Genomic DNA, 17,136 nt, shown 5'->3' with positions numbered 1-17,136 from the left:
CCGCCACTGATGAGGACTAGACATCCTCAAGATGGTTTCCACACGATTAGCAACGAATGCGCGGAATCTGCTTGTTCTGTTCCTGATGTACTTCTGTACCGTGGTGCTATCTGTCCAAAATACAGATTCTTCAAGTTGGAGGTGAAGTTCCGATCTTAACATTTGGTCCATGCGTGCAGCCATAGTAGCTGCAGTGAGCTCCATGCGAGGGATGGTCATGGGCTTGAGTGGAGCCACTCTAGCTTTCCCGATGACGAATGCACAATGTGCTTCGTTGCTGCTATTCCTCTGTAGCAAGTAGCTCACCGTTCCGTAACCTTCTTCGCTGGCGTCAGCGAAATGATGCAGCTGATTAAACACTGCTTCACCAAAACCTGCAGGCTTGAAACACCGAGGAATGCTGACGTTCACTAGCAGTTGTATTTCAGCCTTCCAAGTGGACCACTCATGAGCTAGCTCTTCAGGTATCAGGACGTCCCAGCCTATCTTTAATCTGCAGAGCTCTTGTAGAATTATCTTTGCTGAGAGCACAACGGGCGCCAAGATACCCAATGGATCGTATACTGAGCTCATGAGGGAGAGAATATTTCTCCTGGTGGCTGCTTTGTCTGGCAAGATGATCTTGAACCTGAAGCTGTCAGACTCGATACACCAATGAACTCCTAGAGCTCTCTCAATAGGAAGCATATCCCGATCCAGGTCAAGGTCTTTAACCTCAGTTGCTCTATGTTCTTCTGGTATAGCAGACAGCACGGCCCTGCTATTGCTGATCCACTTGACGAGCCTGAATCCACCTTTTTCACACACAGCTCGTAGGGTGTGATACAACGATACTGCCTCCTCTTCAGAGTGGACTGATTTGAGACAGTCGTCCACGTAGAAGTTGTGGAGCACTGTGTCAACTGCCTGTGCATTTGATAGCGTTCTGCTGTCTTCAGCACATTTTCGAAGGGCGAAGTTGGCACAACTTGGAGACGAAGCTGCACCGAACAAGTGCACCGCCATCTTGTACTCCACTGGCTCCTGAGTTATATCACCTGATGTCCACCAGAGGAACCGGAGAAGGTCAGAGTCCTCATCAGGCGTCTTTACTTGATGGAACATCGCTTCCACATCGGCCATGACTGCGACTTCCTCTTGTCTAAATCTGGTTATCACACCAAGGAGAGTGCTGGTGAGATTTGGTCCCTGCAGCAGATGTTCATTTAGAGTAGTGCCCTGGTATGACGCTCCACAATCGAAAACCACTCTAAGTGTCTTCTTCCTCGGGTGATACACCCCATGATGTGGCAAGTACCATACGCGACCATCGTCCCGGCTGATGTCCTTGTCGGGTACCTTCACAGCATATCCCCTTTTGATAATGCTGTCCATGAATGCTGAGTACTCTGAGTGGAACGCTGGGTTCTTCACAAACTTCCGCCTTAAGTTCAGAGCACGTTGCTCAGCTACCTTTCGGTTGTTCGGCATCTTTAGTTCTTTGTCTCTCAATGGCAGAGCAATGCTATAATGTCCATCCACAAGTTTGGCTGACTGTGTGACCATGTTAAGAAACTGACGATCCTCCCTAGACATCTCCAGCTTCTCACTCTGGTTGCACTCAGGAAAGTCACACTGAAACTGTTGATTCCAGAGTTCCTCCAATCGGGTAACTGCTATTCGGTTTGCTTGAACCTGCATCAATCCAGACGTGGTGTTATGGCCAGTGATCTCTCGCAGTGGTCCATTAATGGTCCAACCAAGGCGTGTTCTTACAGCGTATGGACCGTCCTCTACACTGGCAATAATTTGCCAGGGCTCAATAGCCTTTGGTGCATTAGTCCCAATAAGCAGCCCTATATCTGCTTCTATTTTTGGAAGTGACACCTCCTGTAGGTGTGGCCATTTGTTGACATCTTCTTGTAAAGGGATATTACCTTTTGTTGCAGGAATGATTTTTTGAGAATATGCCTCAGGGAGCTCCAGAAAATCATTACAGTCCAAGCTGCTTACTTCCAAGCCATACACCACATCGCTGCTCACAATCCTTTCTTCTCCCATGGTCTTCAGTAAGATGTGTGTCTTCCTGCCTGTGAGGTTAAGCTCCTTTAATAGATTGTCAGTGCAGAAACACGCAGTACTGCCAGGGTCGAGAAAGGCATATGTCGTTGTCACCTTTTGGCCCTTCTTGGTCTTTACTTGGACTGGAACTATAGCTAGTATACTCTCCACGTTCTCAGTACTCGTTTCTCCGTTAGTTGTAGTGCTGGTACCCACAAACCCACTTACAACTGAATCTAGCGGCCTTTCCTTGTCTTTGCGTGACTCATGTTCTGTGCTTGTGTCTCTGTTTGAAATGCCATTCTTGGCCTTCATGTGCAATACTGTAGGGTGTGACTGCGTGCAAACTTGGCAAGTCATTTTCCCAGTACATGAGCTACTCATGTGACCCCTCTTAAGACAGCTGAAGCACAAACCTTTGGCTCGTAAAAAGTCAATCTTGTCCTTATGCAGAGAATTTTTCATTTTCTTGCATTGTTCCATTGAATGTTCAGCGCCATGACAGAAAAGACAGGGTTTGGCAAATGCGTGCGCTTGGCTGTCATTAGTTTTACTCTTTGGCTGGTCTACGGGCCTCCTTGCTTCATTGCTTGTGATAGTTGCTGCTGTGACGAAACCTCTCCTGTTGTCACTTGGCCGATGCAACCTCTCACTCATTTGACCTTTAGCTGAACTCTTTGAGTCTTTTATGTCTCCAAACAGTGGATGCAATGCTTCTTTTGCTTGCTTGTTAACGAACTCCACCAAGTTTTTGAACTTTGCTCTGCGACAATCGTAGTCCTGAATTCTACAGACCATGCTTCTCCATCTCTCCCTCAATTTATAGGGGAGCTTGGCAATGATAGCACGCAAGTTTACTGAATTATCAAGCTCTTCCATGTACTCCACATCAGACATCGCATTACAACATGCTGTGAGATAGAGGCCGAACGACTGAAGAGCTTCTCCATCATCGGACTTTATGGGAGGCCAGTTCAGAGCCTTGTTAATATATGCCACTGAAATCTTGTAAGCGTTTCCAAAATGTTCTTCCAAGAGTCCCTTAGCTTCATAGTAGCCACGATCAGGTTCCATATGGAAACAGCTCCTTACTAGCTCCCTCGGTTGTCCAGCGGTATACTGCTCCATGTAATAGAGACGGTCTTTGCTGCTCTCTGTCTTATTCTCGACTCCATGTTCAAACGCTCTTTTAAACAGCAGATATTCCAAGGGGTCTCCTTTGAACACAGGAATACTTTGTGGGGGCAGTGAAGCTAGTCTCTGTTGCTTTGTTAACATTTCAGCAAAACCATGCAAAGTTTCTGGCACCTGTGCTTGTGGTTGAGTGACTGCACCGACTGGTGGTTGGACATAAGGTTGAATTTTGTTACCTTGTACTCCTTGTTTGTCTTTGTGTGATGAGTGTTTTGAACCAAGGTAAGAGTTCATTCCATCACGACTTGATGCTCTGGATGTCACACGCAGAGCTTCAAACTCATCCAAGATCTTGATTTTAGCATCAGATGCTGCTAAAGCAGTTTGAATCTTTAATTCCTCCTTTTCTATTTTTAGCTTGGCTTCCTGCTCCTCCAAACTCTGTTTCCTTTTCAAAGCGGAAGCCTGTGCTAGCAATGTAGCTCTCTCCAATTCTGCTTTTAGCCGAGTAGATGAAGCTGATGATGATGTGCGTGAAGAATGTGCAGAACTTGCCTTTAATCTTGATAAAGGTGCACTGGATATGCTGTCAGATGGCTGAACTGCTTCATTGTATCTTTTAGCTTCTTCAACACGTCGCTGAGCTTCCATTATCCAAGCCTCAGATTTCTCTGCAAATTCCTTAAAGCTGTCAGCCTTAGGTTCGAACCAGTTAGCTTGGTCCTCTTTCATGTCTTCCACAGAAAGTTGGTGTAATGTCTCTTTAACACTGATATTCAAGTCACAAAACTCTCCAAAGAGTCTGTTAAACTCCACCATTTTGGTCTGAACCACTGCTAAGCTGCTGTCACCCTTTTCATCCATAGCATGACGAATCTGGTTCATTTTACCTGTTAGTTTAGCCAGCTTGGCCTTGCGTGTGCCAACAGCACGTTGCAGCTTTTCCTCCATTGCCTTCACAGAGAATTTCTTTGCTCTAACATCCACAAGTGAGTCTGAATCATTATCTTTGTGCTCCATAGCTTGTCCAAAACTACACAACAGCTAGAGTGTATTATCTGCAGTCTGAAGATTGAAGCTATCAAAGTAGCATGCTGCTCCGTTAGCAATGTTGTTGCAGCTAATTGGCTAACTAGCAGGTTACTCAGCACTTTTCTTGACTTTTCCTTTGGCTCTACTCACGACCATTTATCCTGTTGTTGGTGATTCCTCTTTCCTTGTGGCATCCAGTCCTTTTTATCCTTCCATTCATCCAAGTTGAGCCAGTTTTCTTACAATGTGGGAGTTGAAGCTTTGAACCAGAGTAGACTTGACTCGTGTGCTTTCACAGCATGGAAAAAACATCCACAGGACTCCGATGTAAAAAGATGAATCAAAAGTATATTTATTCCTTAATTTCCACGGCATCTAGTTACAGGAGTTATCCTATTCCACAGTTTTCCAAAACAAAAAGCACTACGTTAAGAAAACTGTTTGGCTCTATCCTAACAAAACCTCAACAGCCTCTGCTCCTTCTGCTCTGCTCTCTTAAAGCGACAGTAACATGAAAGTAAATCTCAAGCAGTTACAAAAACAAGCTTTCTTAACCTCTCTTAAATTAACATTTTAATAACATTTTACCTATTTTAATGATCTATTTATTCAATGAAATTAACTATTTATTTATTTTAACATTAACTAATAAACCAACAAAAATCAAGTAGAAGCACCTAAATAACACTTTGGCTCCCACAGTGTCTTCTCCTTTGTCTTTCAGAGTGCAGGTTCCTGGGTGCTTGTGCTCATCAAGGAATGAGCTGGCCACTGTCTCCTGTTCCTATAAAACCTGCCCCATCCTGGTTGTCTGGGTCTCCTCTTCCCCTGGCACCATGTTGCATTTTGTTTGGAGTGCTCTTTGATTTTCTGTATAGTTTGGTTGGCATTGTCTTAGTTGACCTGGTAGTTTGTTTTCTGCCAGTTGCATTTGTTCGACTTATTATCTGGTAACATTTGTTAAAGATATCTAACTTTTGTTAAAAATAAATTACTTTTTATTTAATCCTCTACGTGTGCTCCCCTCCTTTGCTATGGTCTCAGAGCTGGACCGTAACACTTGACTACAGGTCTTTCTGCTTTCAAATGGACAATTATAACCCGTGTTTCAGAGTTGGAGCTGTGAAGCTCTGCAAGGTCTACAAGTCCCTGATCCTGGCTGCTCAGGTTTCTCCTAGTTTGTTAGTACAAATACAGAAATGACTCAGTTACTCCGCTTACACAGTCTTTGGGTAATTACGTGCATGTTCTGTGAAAATGGGTGTAAGGAAGGTTCAAACCATCTCACTTTTGATGCGGCTGTGTTTCCCGCAGGATTCATTAGGCCTCAGTCCCAGGAGACTCCATCCTGCCAGGTTCCAGGAGTTGTATATTGTCAGCTACAGGTGCTCGTGCAGTGTGATAACGCTCAATGCTCCTATTCACGTATTGCTTGTTGGTGGTTGGTCTGATTGTTTGAAGCTCAGCGTTGATGGGGTTTTATCGACAGACATTGAAGTAAAACTCCTGCCAAGCATTGTTTTAAAGCTCCTGCCCCTTCATGGGACAGTCTTTCTGGATAGCTTCATGTATTAAAATCACCAAAAATAGCCTCCCATGCGATTCAGATGTATTATGTCTTTTCTAACCATCAAATACCCTGTGATGAGCACGTTGGCTTTCTCAGTTGACCTCTATTCATAAATACAGCCTTGCGTATTATTTATTCATCTTTATTAAATCCAAGGTGAATGCAGCTTATTGAGAAGTTTCCATTTTACTCTTCTCTTCTGCTTCATGTCCAAACCGAGTAAATATATATATATATTTTACTAAGAACTTTGAGGCTTCAAACGGACTTCAAAGACATTTTGAAAGCCTTTTCTTTAGGCGTTTATGTGTGAGGAATTAATTTTTACTATCGGTAGTATAAAACAGAAAAGCATTTAAATAAAATCCGTTTAAATTTATTAGTTGAGGCAGTTTAACGTGTCTTGGGGAGGGCATTAAAAATCCTTTTTAGTTTTAACTCTGATCCTTATTGGGAGTGTTTCCCATCCCTCTTCCCGCTGTGAGTCTGGGCATCGGGCAGAGAAACTGGACTTGGACCTGGACCTCCATCATCTCTGTTGGAGTTCATTCCTCCATCGCTACTCACCACAATATGTCTGTCTCCCCCCTCTGCTCGGCTCTTCTTCTCCCGTCCATCTCTCTCTCCCTCCCTGTTGCCATTTATCCCCTCACCCCCCCGACTCCACCACGCTGTCACCAAGAGGCTTGTGGCAAGAGGCTCGGTGGTTACATAACCACTGCAGCAGCACAGCATTAAATCATAATACAGTTGCAGGAGTGTGTGTGTGTGTGTGTGTGTGTGTGTGCGCGCGCGTGTGTCGGCGTGTGTGTGTGTGCGTGAAATTTATGTTTCCGCCCCATAGTTGGGTTTGAGGAAGGCCCAGGCTTTCATCTGATCTCCAGTCAGCCTTTTCCATCCATGGGTTTTCCTCCCTTTGACATACCGTAGTCTGACTCTCCGATTTTACAACAAAATCTGAAATAGTCTGTAATTTGGTAAATAGTCCCGACTCATCCAGAGACTCGACACTCCCCAGACACCAGTTCACTGTTGCCTTTGTGGTAACTGCCACACAGAGCAACACGCTGTTTCCACATTTAGTGAAACGTTCATGAAATCCCTCCTGCATCCCGTTTATAACAGCAATTTGTATCTTACAATGGAATTAATTCTCCACCCCTTCACTTGCAATGTGGAGTGCCTCAAGGTTCGACTCTGGGGCCTTTGTTATTTTTGATATATATTAATGATCTTTCAAATGTCTCCGATAAACTGTCTAAAATCCTTTTTGCAGATGACACAAGTGTCCTTTATTCTCATAAAGATCCCGACACCATTATAAACGTCCTGAATGAAGAACTTGGTAAGCTGTCTGTTTGGTTTCGGTCTAATAAATTATCACTCAACATAAAAAAAACTAACTTCATATGTTTTGGTCTTAAACCACATTCTTTGAACAAATCATCTAAAATATACATCGATAATATCCCTATAACTAATGTGTTCTCCACACGATTCCTCGGCATTATGATAGATGAATCATTATCTTGGAAATCACATATTATGTTTATATCTACAAAGATTGCTAAGAGTGTTGGTATTTTACGTAAAACCCGTCATTTGATCAGCTCTGAGGTAGCCATTATGTTATATTATTCTATGATTTATCCTTATATTAATTACTGTAATATAGTCTGGGCTAGTACCCATCATACCAAACTTGAGCCTTTATACCGTCTTCAGAAACGAGCAGTAAGAACAATACATTGTGTTCATCCTAGACATTCTTCTCAGGCTTTATTTACTTCACTAGGTGTCCTCAGTGTTTTCCAGGTGAACCATCTCCAAATTGGTCTGTTTGTTCATGGCTCACTTGGGAAAACCCTTCCCCCTTTCTTCCATAATATTTTTAGTTACAACTCACAAGTCCATACCTATCCAACACGCAGCTCTAATCACCTCAGACCCCCAAAGACTCGCACATCACAATCTCAGTTTAATATTGGTTTCAGAGGATCAAAAATATGGAACTCATTACCTTCATACCTATGGCAATTCTCATCCAATCAATTAAAAAAAGCTCTAAAATCAACTCTTTTAAACAATAAATACTTCCCATACGGTCTTCCAACTTAACCAGGTGTACCCAATCTTATCATTTTTATTGATTTTTGTTTAATGTTTTTGTATTTAGTTATACTGTCCCCCCTCCCCCCTTTAATTTTATAAATTGTATTGCCTTCCAATGCTTTAGATGTATGTAAATGGAGAAAGCCACTTCTCAAGCCCCTGGAGGGTTTTTAGGCTTTCTCCTTCACATTTCTTTGTACTTTTATATTGTGTTACAAATGTTTTCTATATGTGAAAACAAATAAACAAACAAACAAATAAGGGCAACAGAGTCTGCAGGTGGGAGGTGTTGGAGGTGTGTGTGTGTGTGTGTGTGTGTGTGTGTGTGTGTGTGTGTGTGTGTGTGTGTGTGTGTGTGTGTGTGTGGAGGGGGGGTCCACACACACAGCCGGGAAGAGGGGAGGTTCAAGGTTCATCCAAACAACTGCTGGTTCCCACAAACCTTTATATTACATTTTTGGGTCTGCTGACCCGTCCAGGGTGAACCCTGATTTCTGCCCAATGGGATGCTCCCATAAACAAAAGTGAATGCATTACATTTCCAGTCTTTGTTTTGTCACCGATTTAAACATCAAGAATGATGTACAGTAGTTCAGGTTAGGTATTAAAAAACAAATCCTTCTGTTCACACTGGTGATCCTCTGACTTCATCACTTAATGCCAATATCTGGTCAGAGCTTACGACGTTCCCCATCTCTTCTCTACGAGGTGTTAAACACTGTTAGATTATCTATAAAAGGAAAACCACTGTCGACAAAGATAAAGAACATGTTTAATGCAATCATGTAAGTTCTAAGCTGGTTTTATGTTATAGCTTGCTGCAGCATGGTACTGCCGATGCAGAGATGTAAAATGAGGCGTTTACATTCTTTACTCACTCTTTACTTTCTTTGTATTTATAATTAAATAACTCTCATTAATGTCTACAAAGACTTTTCGTCCTTTTTTTTCAGCAAGAGGTTCAGTCAGAGTCTGTGTTTTCTACGGTGGCCGACAAGGGCCAAACGCACTGCAACGGCCTAATGCGTCTCAGTTAAGGAAAACGCTTCAAGTACAGAAACGATTCAAATTCACAAACTCAAAACGAGGTACAGAAAGAGGAACGTGGTGCAAATGAAAAAACGTGCTGCAAAAAACAAAGACAAATGCAGCATCATCAAACGCACTGCAAATAGAGAAACAATGCAAAGCACAAAACGATATAAAACAAGAAACCACCTTCAAAAGAAAAACGCTTCATAACCGTTCACTACAACCGGAAGTGCTCCAAACCTGCAGGGGGCGCTCTCAGCGTAACAGCTCAATAGACAGACACATGGGATGTAGAGAGAGACCGAACAGCTGACTGAACCACAGTGTTTACATCCACGGTTTAAACATACAGCGGGAACGGTAATGCAGCGTTGTACAGTGATATAAACATCGTTTTCAGTTTGTGAATTTGAATCGTTTCTGTACTTGAAGCCGTTTTCCGTTTTTTGAGACGCATTAGGCCGTTGCAGTGCGTTTGGCCCTTGTCGGCCACCGTAGTTTTCATTCTCTGTCTAACTATATTTTTTACTGATGATCAAAATGTAATATTCAGTCATTGTTTTTTTTCGATTTACAAGCTCAGATGTTATCTTAGACCAGACGTGCCATTATCTTGACGTTTCAGTGCTTTTTTTTTTTTAATTAGGACAAATAACTTTAAGAGGGATTCTATTTTCTAAATATATTATGACTATTTTCAAGTTTCTGAAGCCATGTTTATGTTTTGGAAGAAGTTAGTTTGAGATACATTAGTGCTCTTGTATCATTTAATTGGAGGACAAACTGTTTTTAAATCCGCTGTCAGGTAACAGACAGCTGTCTGTCCACCTCAGACTCTGACCCGGCACTGACCGTGACCTCTGACCTGTGGATAGAGGAAAAGAGGTCAATGAGGTGAAGCATTGATGATGGTGGGATCCTTTCCCATGACTCAAGAGTTTGTTTTTTTCCTCCCAGTTGCGCATTGACACAGCTCGCTGACTCACACTTCTTCACACAGAATAGACACTGATTAAAAATGGAAAACGCATTAGAAAATGCTCCCGGGCACCAAGAAAAGGACACCCTAGAAGCCAGCCAGCGCATCAGCGGGAGCATATGTGATCAGATAGCTGAGTCACCCTGAGTTTATTGGTTTGAGGTAATGATCCATGCAGCTGACAGTCACAGCCAAAAGGTCAGCTGAAATACTGCAGGACCAAAGCTAGCAGCCCAAGTCTGGATGAAGCGCCGCTTTCATCAGGAACTTGTAAGACGCAGTCCTTTGTAAAACATCTGATCCATTTACTCATTTAAAGAGACATGAAAGTCAGGTCTGGACTGATCCCAGCTGGACTGTTTAGTTTCAGGTGAAGCCCAATCCTCAGATGTGTCTGCAGCACGGACCGGACATTTTGAATGCAGATTTCTTGCAGTTTACTATGTTTGTCTTTCTATATTTCTTTCTTTCTTTCATGCACATTAGAACATAGTATCAAGGATGTTGGATGGTCAGTATTCGTTTAGATATTTACATTTTCTATAACTGTAGAAAATGTATTGTGACTTTATGGCATTGTGTAAACGATTCTTGAAATATCTTTATCTCCAAAAAACTGATATCTATGAAAATAGTTCCAGACATCTTTGTTCTGCTGGAAGTGGTACAAGCTCTGATGATGACGTACTGATTTGGTTTTGCCCACGGACCGACTCCAGCACATCAGCTAGACCAGTGTCTCCCAACCTGGGGTCCTCCCCCCCTGGGGGGGCGCCAGAGATCTCTGGGGGAGCGCGAAACTTTGTCTGCTTTGAAATTATGCAGTTGTAAAAATTATATTTGCGAATGAGTCATTCATAAGACATTGTTAGGAATAATTTATGAATGTCTTGAATATCTTTTGTGTTTTTTATTCACTGGTGACAAACACAGGAAATAATTTCATTCCTTATAATTATATCATTACTCAACATTGAATCTACTCTGACAGGTTGTTAAAGGAAAAATGTTAAAGAAATGTTGGTCTCATATTAAAAGAGACATTTTTCAGAAATATTTTTATGTCCTTTTGTGCGTATTTTATTTGTGACATTGGTGACATTGGAGAAAAACAAAGTCATATGTATACAGGGTAAACCAAAGAGAAATGTATCAAAAAAACATTATTAATGTTAATTTTTTCAATTAAAGACTATTTTGCTGCTAGTACGTACGGGTCGGGGGGCCTGGCTGGTCTTAGACACAAGTAGGGGGGGCTCCATGGAAAAAAGGTTGGGAACCACTGAGCTAGACCACATCCAAGCAGAAGCATGAGTCATTTGTTCTTAAAAACCATTAAATTAGCTGAAACTACGCTCCTGTAAAACAGATTTGGTTGCATTCTTCTCAAATCTATAGGTTAGTAGTGGAGAGGTGGAGGAGAAAACCAAGATGGCGCTATTATTCCCATAAACCCTGCAGCAGGCCCCCCATCTGAATCCGCGTGTCAGTTTACATCCCATCTTCCACTTGGACGCCTGAGCGAACAGTGCAGAGGACTCAACACAAGAACGCCCTCTCTGTTTATGTCTCCACATCTCATTCATCCAGCTCCTGTTGCCACGTCTCTCCTGAATAAAGGAGTCCCTCCTCTTCAACTCCCTCTCATTCGGGCCTTTACCCTCCATTTGCTTCCCTTGCGACTCCATGGGTCCACGCGCAGACTCCAGGGCTTCCTGGACATCGCCTCACCAAACAAACCCCTCTTGCTCTTGCGCTGAGCACGGGTCACGTGACCAGCTTATGACGGCCTCGGCCGCTCCGGCGTGTGTGAAGTCTGTGCAAGGCAGCGCTGTCTCCTGGCAACATTGGCCAGCCTGCTCAGTCTCTGCTGCGCTGTGAGATGAATCACATCTCTGTGCTGATGTGTTCAGCTGTCATTCTGGACCAGTGACTCTTTCTGTTCCACTCAAGAACAGCTCGCGCCTCAATATGTCCCGCCCTGCCTCCTGGCCTCCGTCCCTCCTTTTCTCCTCCTTATGGGGCTACTTTTGATCCAAAGCTCCATCTCACTTCTTCAAGTCTCTTTCCTCTCTTTCATCCCCCTCGTTTGGCAAGTCTCAATGAAAGACCTCCTGTAGTCTCCCCCCTCGTGTGTCCTGTTTTAGTTGGAGCAGAAGAGGGACTGGTGGGACATGCCGGGCTTACCAAACACAATCAGCACAACCACAATTCATCACATCTCAGCTGGTGCTTTAAATGGCTTTAAACGCTTTTACCAGTAATCACCAGAGGTTGACAGAGTACTCAACCCCAGTACTTGAGCAAGAGTACAAATACTACTGGTCAAAATTTACTCCGTTACAAGTAAAAGTAGCTCAGTCAAAATATAACTCGAGTAAGAGTAGAAAAGTACTTGCTTTTAAAGGTACTTAAGTATCCAAAAGTAAATGCTTTTAAATTTACTTTAAGTAAAAGTAAGAGTAAGAGTAAGAGTAAATTTCTTATTTTCCACAACAGTAAATGACTATATTTTTTCTAAATTAATTTAAGGATCTTTTAACTCTTGTTTCTGAGAATTAACTCTTTGAAACCAGCTGCACTGATGTGCTGCTTTTAGAACCACAATGTTATATAAAACCTGCAGAAACACCAAAAACAAATCAAATGAATGGGATCATAAGAGGACAGCAGATGATGCAGAGTTTATTAACAATCCTGAATCATGAGTCCGGCTCATTATCAGACTCAGACGACTCAGCGGATTGTGTTTCTTCTCCTGACGCAGGCGTAGCCGTTGTTGCGGCTATGTCTTGACTTGTCTCGGCTCTGTCTTGACAAACGCAGGCTACTTTGGCGGTATCGTTTTGAGGAGGCTTGACGTATTTCCGCTTTACGTACATCCCAGTGGAGAGCGTGCACTGTGATAGGTCTCCTCCTTTGACAAAAACAGCTTGTGTCCAATAGGATTTTAGGGAAGAAGAAAAAAGAGCAGACCTGAAAGTAACGAGTACTTTTCAGCCTTCCTAGATATTTACTCGAGTAAAAGTAAAAATATTTGTCTTGGAAATGTATTCAAGTAAGAGTAATAAGTACCAAAGAAATCTAATACTCAAGTAAAGTACAAATCCTCTGGATATGTACTTAAGTACAGTACTCAAGTAAATTTACTCCGTTACTGTCCACCACTGGTAATCACATTGTCAAATTAAAAAATACAATTTCTATTATTTATCAGAAATAAAACATGACAGAGTCTTTAAGTTTTGGTTAGTGACTTTGTCTTTATGGAACGCCGTTGTCTGATCAAACTGGAGACGCTGAGCTGGGCAATGAGCTGGAGTAAAGTTAGTTCATCTCTCTGAAATCTGCTTATTCTAACAAGCTTAGATGTTGTGTTTTGGTTTCCCATTCAGTGCTGTAAAAGGCTCATCACCACTGGACCTTCACACTGGAGAACGTTTATGTCACCGGGATCAGGGGCTTTCTTTATCTTTGTTGTTTTAAGTTGCCAATAGAATAAAATGATAAAAACAGAACAATCTGGCCGTAGTTTCAGGCCAACAGACGTCCCTTCTTCTTCTCACTTCTTGTCTTTCTGTTTCAGTCATCCTATCAGCTTCTTTGCTTTTCTTCCCGGCGAGGTCCCTCCCCCTCTAAGGCTATTCAAGTGACTCTGTAGGATTATCCCTCAGTCTCTGAGACATGCTGGTCCGGCCAGACGTCCCGTCCCCTGCGCGTTTGCTTTGACCACAGAAGTGAAAGCTGCAAAACTGAAATCTGCAGCACATCTTTTATCACTGACACCAAAGAGGGAAGATTCCTACATCTTCAAGGGTTCTGTTGTTTACGGAGTTGTCTGATTTCAAATTTGTGGATTCTTTTTTATTTTATTTTATTTCTTATTTTGCAATGATGGAGCCAAACATGGTAAGTGCATCCGCAGACGTATTGCAAGTTATCAGCAAATGTGTGCAAATTCAGTTTGTAGTTTGTAGTTGTGCCAGTTTCAGACACCAAGGCTGCGTGTGCAATCACAACACAGACTTAAGATTAGAAAAAGGGATTGCTTTGTCAGCAAGTGGCTTGGACACTGAGTGGGTTGTTAGTGGTTTCAAACTGAAGCGTGCATTCAAATGGACAAATGTTTCCTGCAAAGAACAGCTGTTGTTGAAATGTTTTGTCTCTGAATGCAAAATTTGCAATGTCTTGTTTGGTTATATGCAGCTTTTGTCATTGGACTCTACTTGCCTGTGGTGTAAGTAACATCAAAGACACTGGTCTGTTTCAACCACGATTCCCTCAGTATGTAATACCCAGGGGAATGGGAGGTGTGTTCACAGTCATTGAGGTGGATTGACCTCAATAACTGGAGTATAAGCCCCTCTATCTCATGAGAGACACTGCATCCTCCCTCAAATCTGCCTTGTGACTCCTACGAATACATCAGAAAACTGTGACTTCTTACTGATGTATTCTGTCCCTGTTGACTGGCTGTCAGCCTGAGGACTGATCATATTTATATCCGTGCTGCCCATTGATATAAAGTGTGATATAAGTACGATATAAAGTGCATCCCAATCACCAGCATTAGGTTATATTAGTCTGTGTGTGAGAGTGTTTGCTAAACAAAACTTATTCTGGGATTCTGGCTTCGTGCAACAGCTTAAATGGCTTTAATGTTAATAGGTATTGTAGTGACAGATGACGATGTCTATTGGGTGATTTGGCAGATGGACAGGTAGCTGGGCCAATAATGGCTGCTGGGATTAAGACATGCTACTTTAGGACTGCTTAACTTTCTCGCTGCACAAGGCTGTCTTGCATCATAGTTGACATATATAAACGAAGGGGCTTGAAAAGGTGTAGAATGGTATCTGATTAACTTGATTAACTTTCCAACGCTGTATGGAGTTAAACATGTCCATGTACGTAAAATCGCACGCAAACTGCGAGCTTTAAATATACCCGCTGGCGGATTAAGTTACCTTTGATTAGCTCCCTAGCCGCTGTAAGCTCAGTTTGCATTGCAGTATAACGTTAAACCAAAGATCCTCTGTAACAAGGTCTAGCTAGGCTAAAGGTGGGAGATGCTGCCTTTAGCTGACTCAGAAAACACATGACATGATTATAGCCTCTTAAAACAACTATAGAGCAGTGCAAGCAACTTAGGTTCTTTGTCTTTTCTTGTTGCAATGACCATTTTCGAGTCTTTATATTAAGATTCAAACAATAACAAGATCTGAAATCCCAACTCTTTAACTGTGCCCGTAACGCTGTAAAGCTATAGGCTTCGTACAATGCATAAGCCATAAAATGACCAACTATACAACCTACAAATGTATTTGACAACCATGATTGAAGGACACTGCACTCAGGGGATTAGAGATAAGAGATAAGCTAAACATCTCCTATCACCATTAAAGGAATGACGGTTCACATACTTATTGGAGTAAACCAGCAGATCATTTTGAGGGAGCACCAACGCTGTGGAGGTTAGAGGATTACGCACCTCCAGAGGGAACCATGGTTGCAGAGCCAACTACTGGCGGATTGAATTTGTGCAGAGCCAAGGTGATACAGAACCGAGGATCAGCATCAGCACCTGTTACTTTTCTACCATCCATCCCTTTTTTAAACCACAGCAGGATCACGGGGGCCCCGTCCCAGCTCAGTACATGAGAAAGGCAGGGGTTCACCCTGGACAGGTTGCTTTTGTCACCTGGTAGTCTTGTGAGCTTCTTTGGTCTGAGATCCATTAATCAGCATCCACACCTTCAGTGTGTGAAAGCAGAGAACGTTGGACATGGTTCTTAAAAGAGCTTATTTATGTGTTTGGAGACTCCATTAATCATTCATGTTGATAGTTGGACATGAGCAATTTTTTTATGATGTGCATGAAAGAGACAAGTTTTCTTTTTTTGCATTTTACTCAGTAATTACAGTGTTTACTCCCCCCATTCACTCACTTTTGTTACAATGCATGTTAGCGACATTTCACTGTATGCCCAGTCAGTCAACAGCATGTTACCAGACTGACTGACTGATTACTGACTGACTGGGGGAGAAGAGAACCACATGGACGAAGTGACCATTGAAGGAGCCAACCCCAATGCTTTTGGCTACTGAGAATGTTTGACCTAGATAGAACCTGGTCGACGCGCTTTTGGCTGCTGCTGCCCACGTTCCCTGGCGGTGACGGACGAGCCAGGACGCTTTCCTTCTGATGCAATTAAAACTGTATTTATTGCCACTTTCATAGGATTGCACAGACAAAGCATAACGTTTCAGTTTTAGCGCCACAGCGGTCAAAAACCTTTTGCCCTTCCGGGCCAAACATCTGTAAAACAGACGTTACGTCATCACCTTTATATCTGTGGCTCAGGTAACAACACAGCGCCACCCACAGACACACACAGTGAAGAACAACATATTTGGCTCCTATAACCATGTTGAAGCAAACTGAAAACAACCCCTAAAGAGAGACTCTGCATAAGAAAGTAAATTAGTTAGTCAATGTTGCTGCTGAAAAACAACCTTATTTTGATCTTCTCATCAGAAGGCAGCGTTATTACACAAGTTTATTGAATTAAGCCTGGGTCTAAACAAAAATCAGTTTTATTGTTGCTGTTATTGTTGATTTATGTGTGGATGTACAAGTACTTATGTTAGATAAATAAGGAGTTAGAGTATATTAAAAATCAAGAATGTGTTATGGGAGTGAGACATGTTTTTTTAATAACTCCTCTCTGTAATATTTTGACATTCTGAGTACCCACGCCTCTGGCATTAGAGGAGCATGATTACAGCCAGTGGGAATGGGCCCTCTCTAAAACCCAGGAAAAGCCCCTAAAGCAACGGTTCTGCAACCGCGAGGCAAAACATGTTTCTGACTTCAATCTCTGATGTAAAAATCCAAAGACATGAAATAGTACTTTGGTGTTTGGAACTAGCACAGGGTGCAGTTTTGATAATAGCCGGTGAATATAAGCCATGACTGCTCAGAGACTCGGAGGCTGGCATGAAAGCTGCTGACAGGAACCGGGGGCTTTGATAAAACACAGCTTCTGCAGAAGCCCTGACTGAGCTGGACCTGATTGCCTGCTCTGCAGCTTCAGCCAGAGCCACTCACAAAGGCTATAGATGTTCTGATCTTGTTCCGACCTGCACCTCGTGAACGAGCTCTGCATGATGCACAGGCGTTGTGGTGAGATTGCAGTTGTTTCAGGGTCCTAATTCTTTATACAAGGACAATTAT

At 42.6% G+C, this 17,136-nt stretch overlaps 1 protein-coding gene across 2 annotated transcripts in view; it reads left to right on the top strand.

Moving 5' to 3' along the window:
• Positions 1 to 17,136, top strand: part of LOC133456824 (protein kinase C and casein kinase substrate in neurons protein 1-like) — a 45,418-nt gene that overhangs the window by 15,656 nt on the left and 12,626 nt on the right. The window contains exon 1 of one of the 2 annotated variants that reach the window (XM_061735439.1): positions 13,567 to 13,808. The exons of the other annotated variant lie outside the window; for it this stretch is intronic. The gene's annotated coding sequence lies outside the window, so the exon portion shown is untranslated. Of the gene's footprint in view, positions 1 to 13,566; positions 13,809 to 17,136 lie in introns of those variants that run through there. 2 annotated transcript variants of the gene reach the window in all.

Source organism: Cololabis saira, chromosome 12 (genome assembly GCF_033807715.1).
Source record: "Cololabis saira isolate AMF1-May2022 chromosome 12, fColSai1.1, whole genome shotgun sequence".
In the NCBI taxonomy this organism is placed as follows: Eukaryota; Metazoa; Chordata; class Actinopteri; order Beloniformes; family Belonidae; genus Cololabis; species Cololabis saira.
This window is presented reverse-complemented; position numbering and strand designations above follow the sequence as displayed.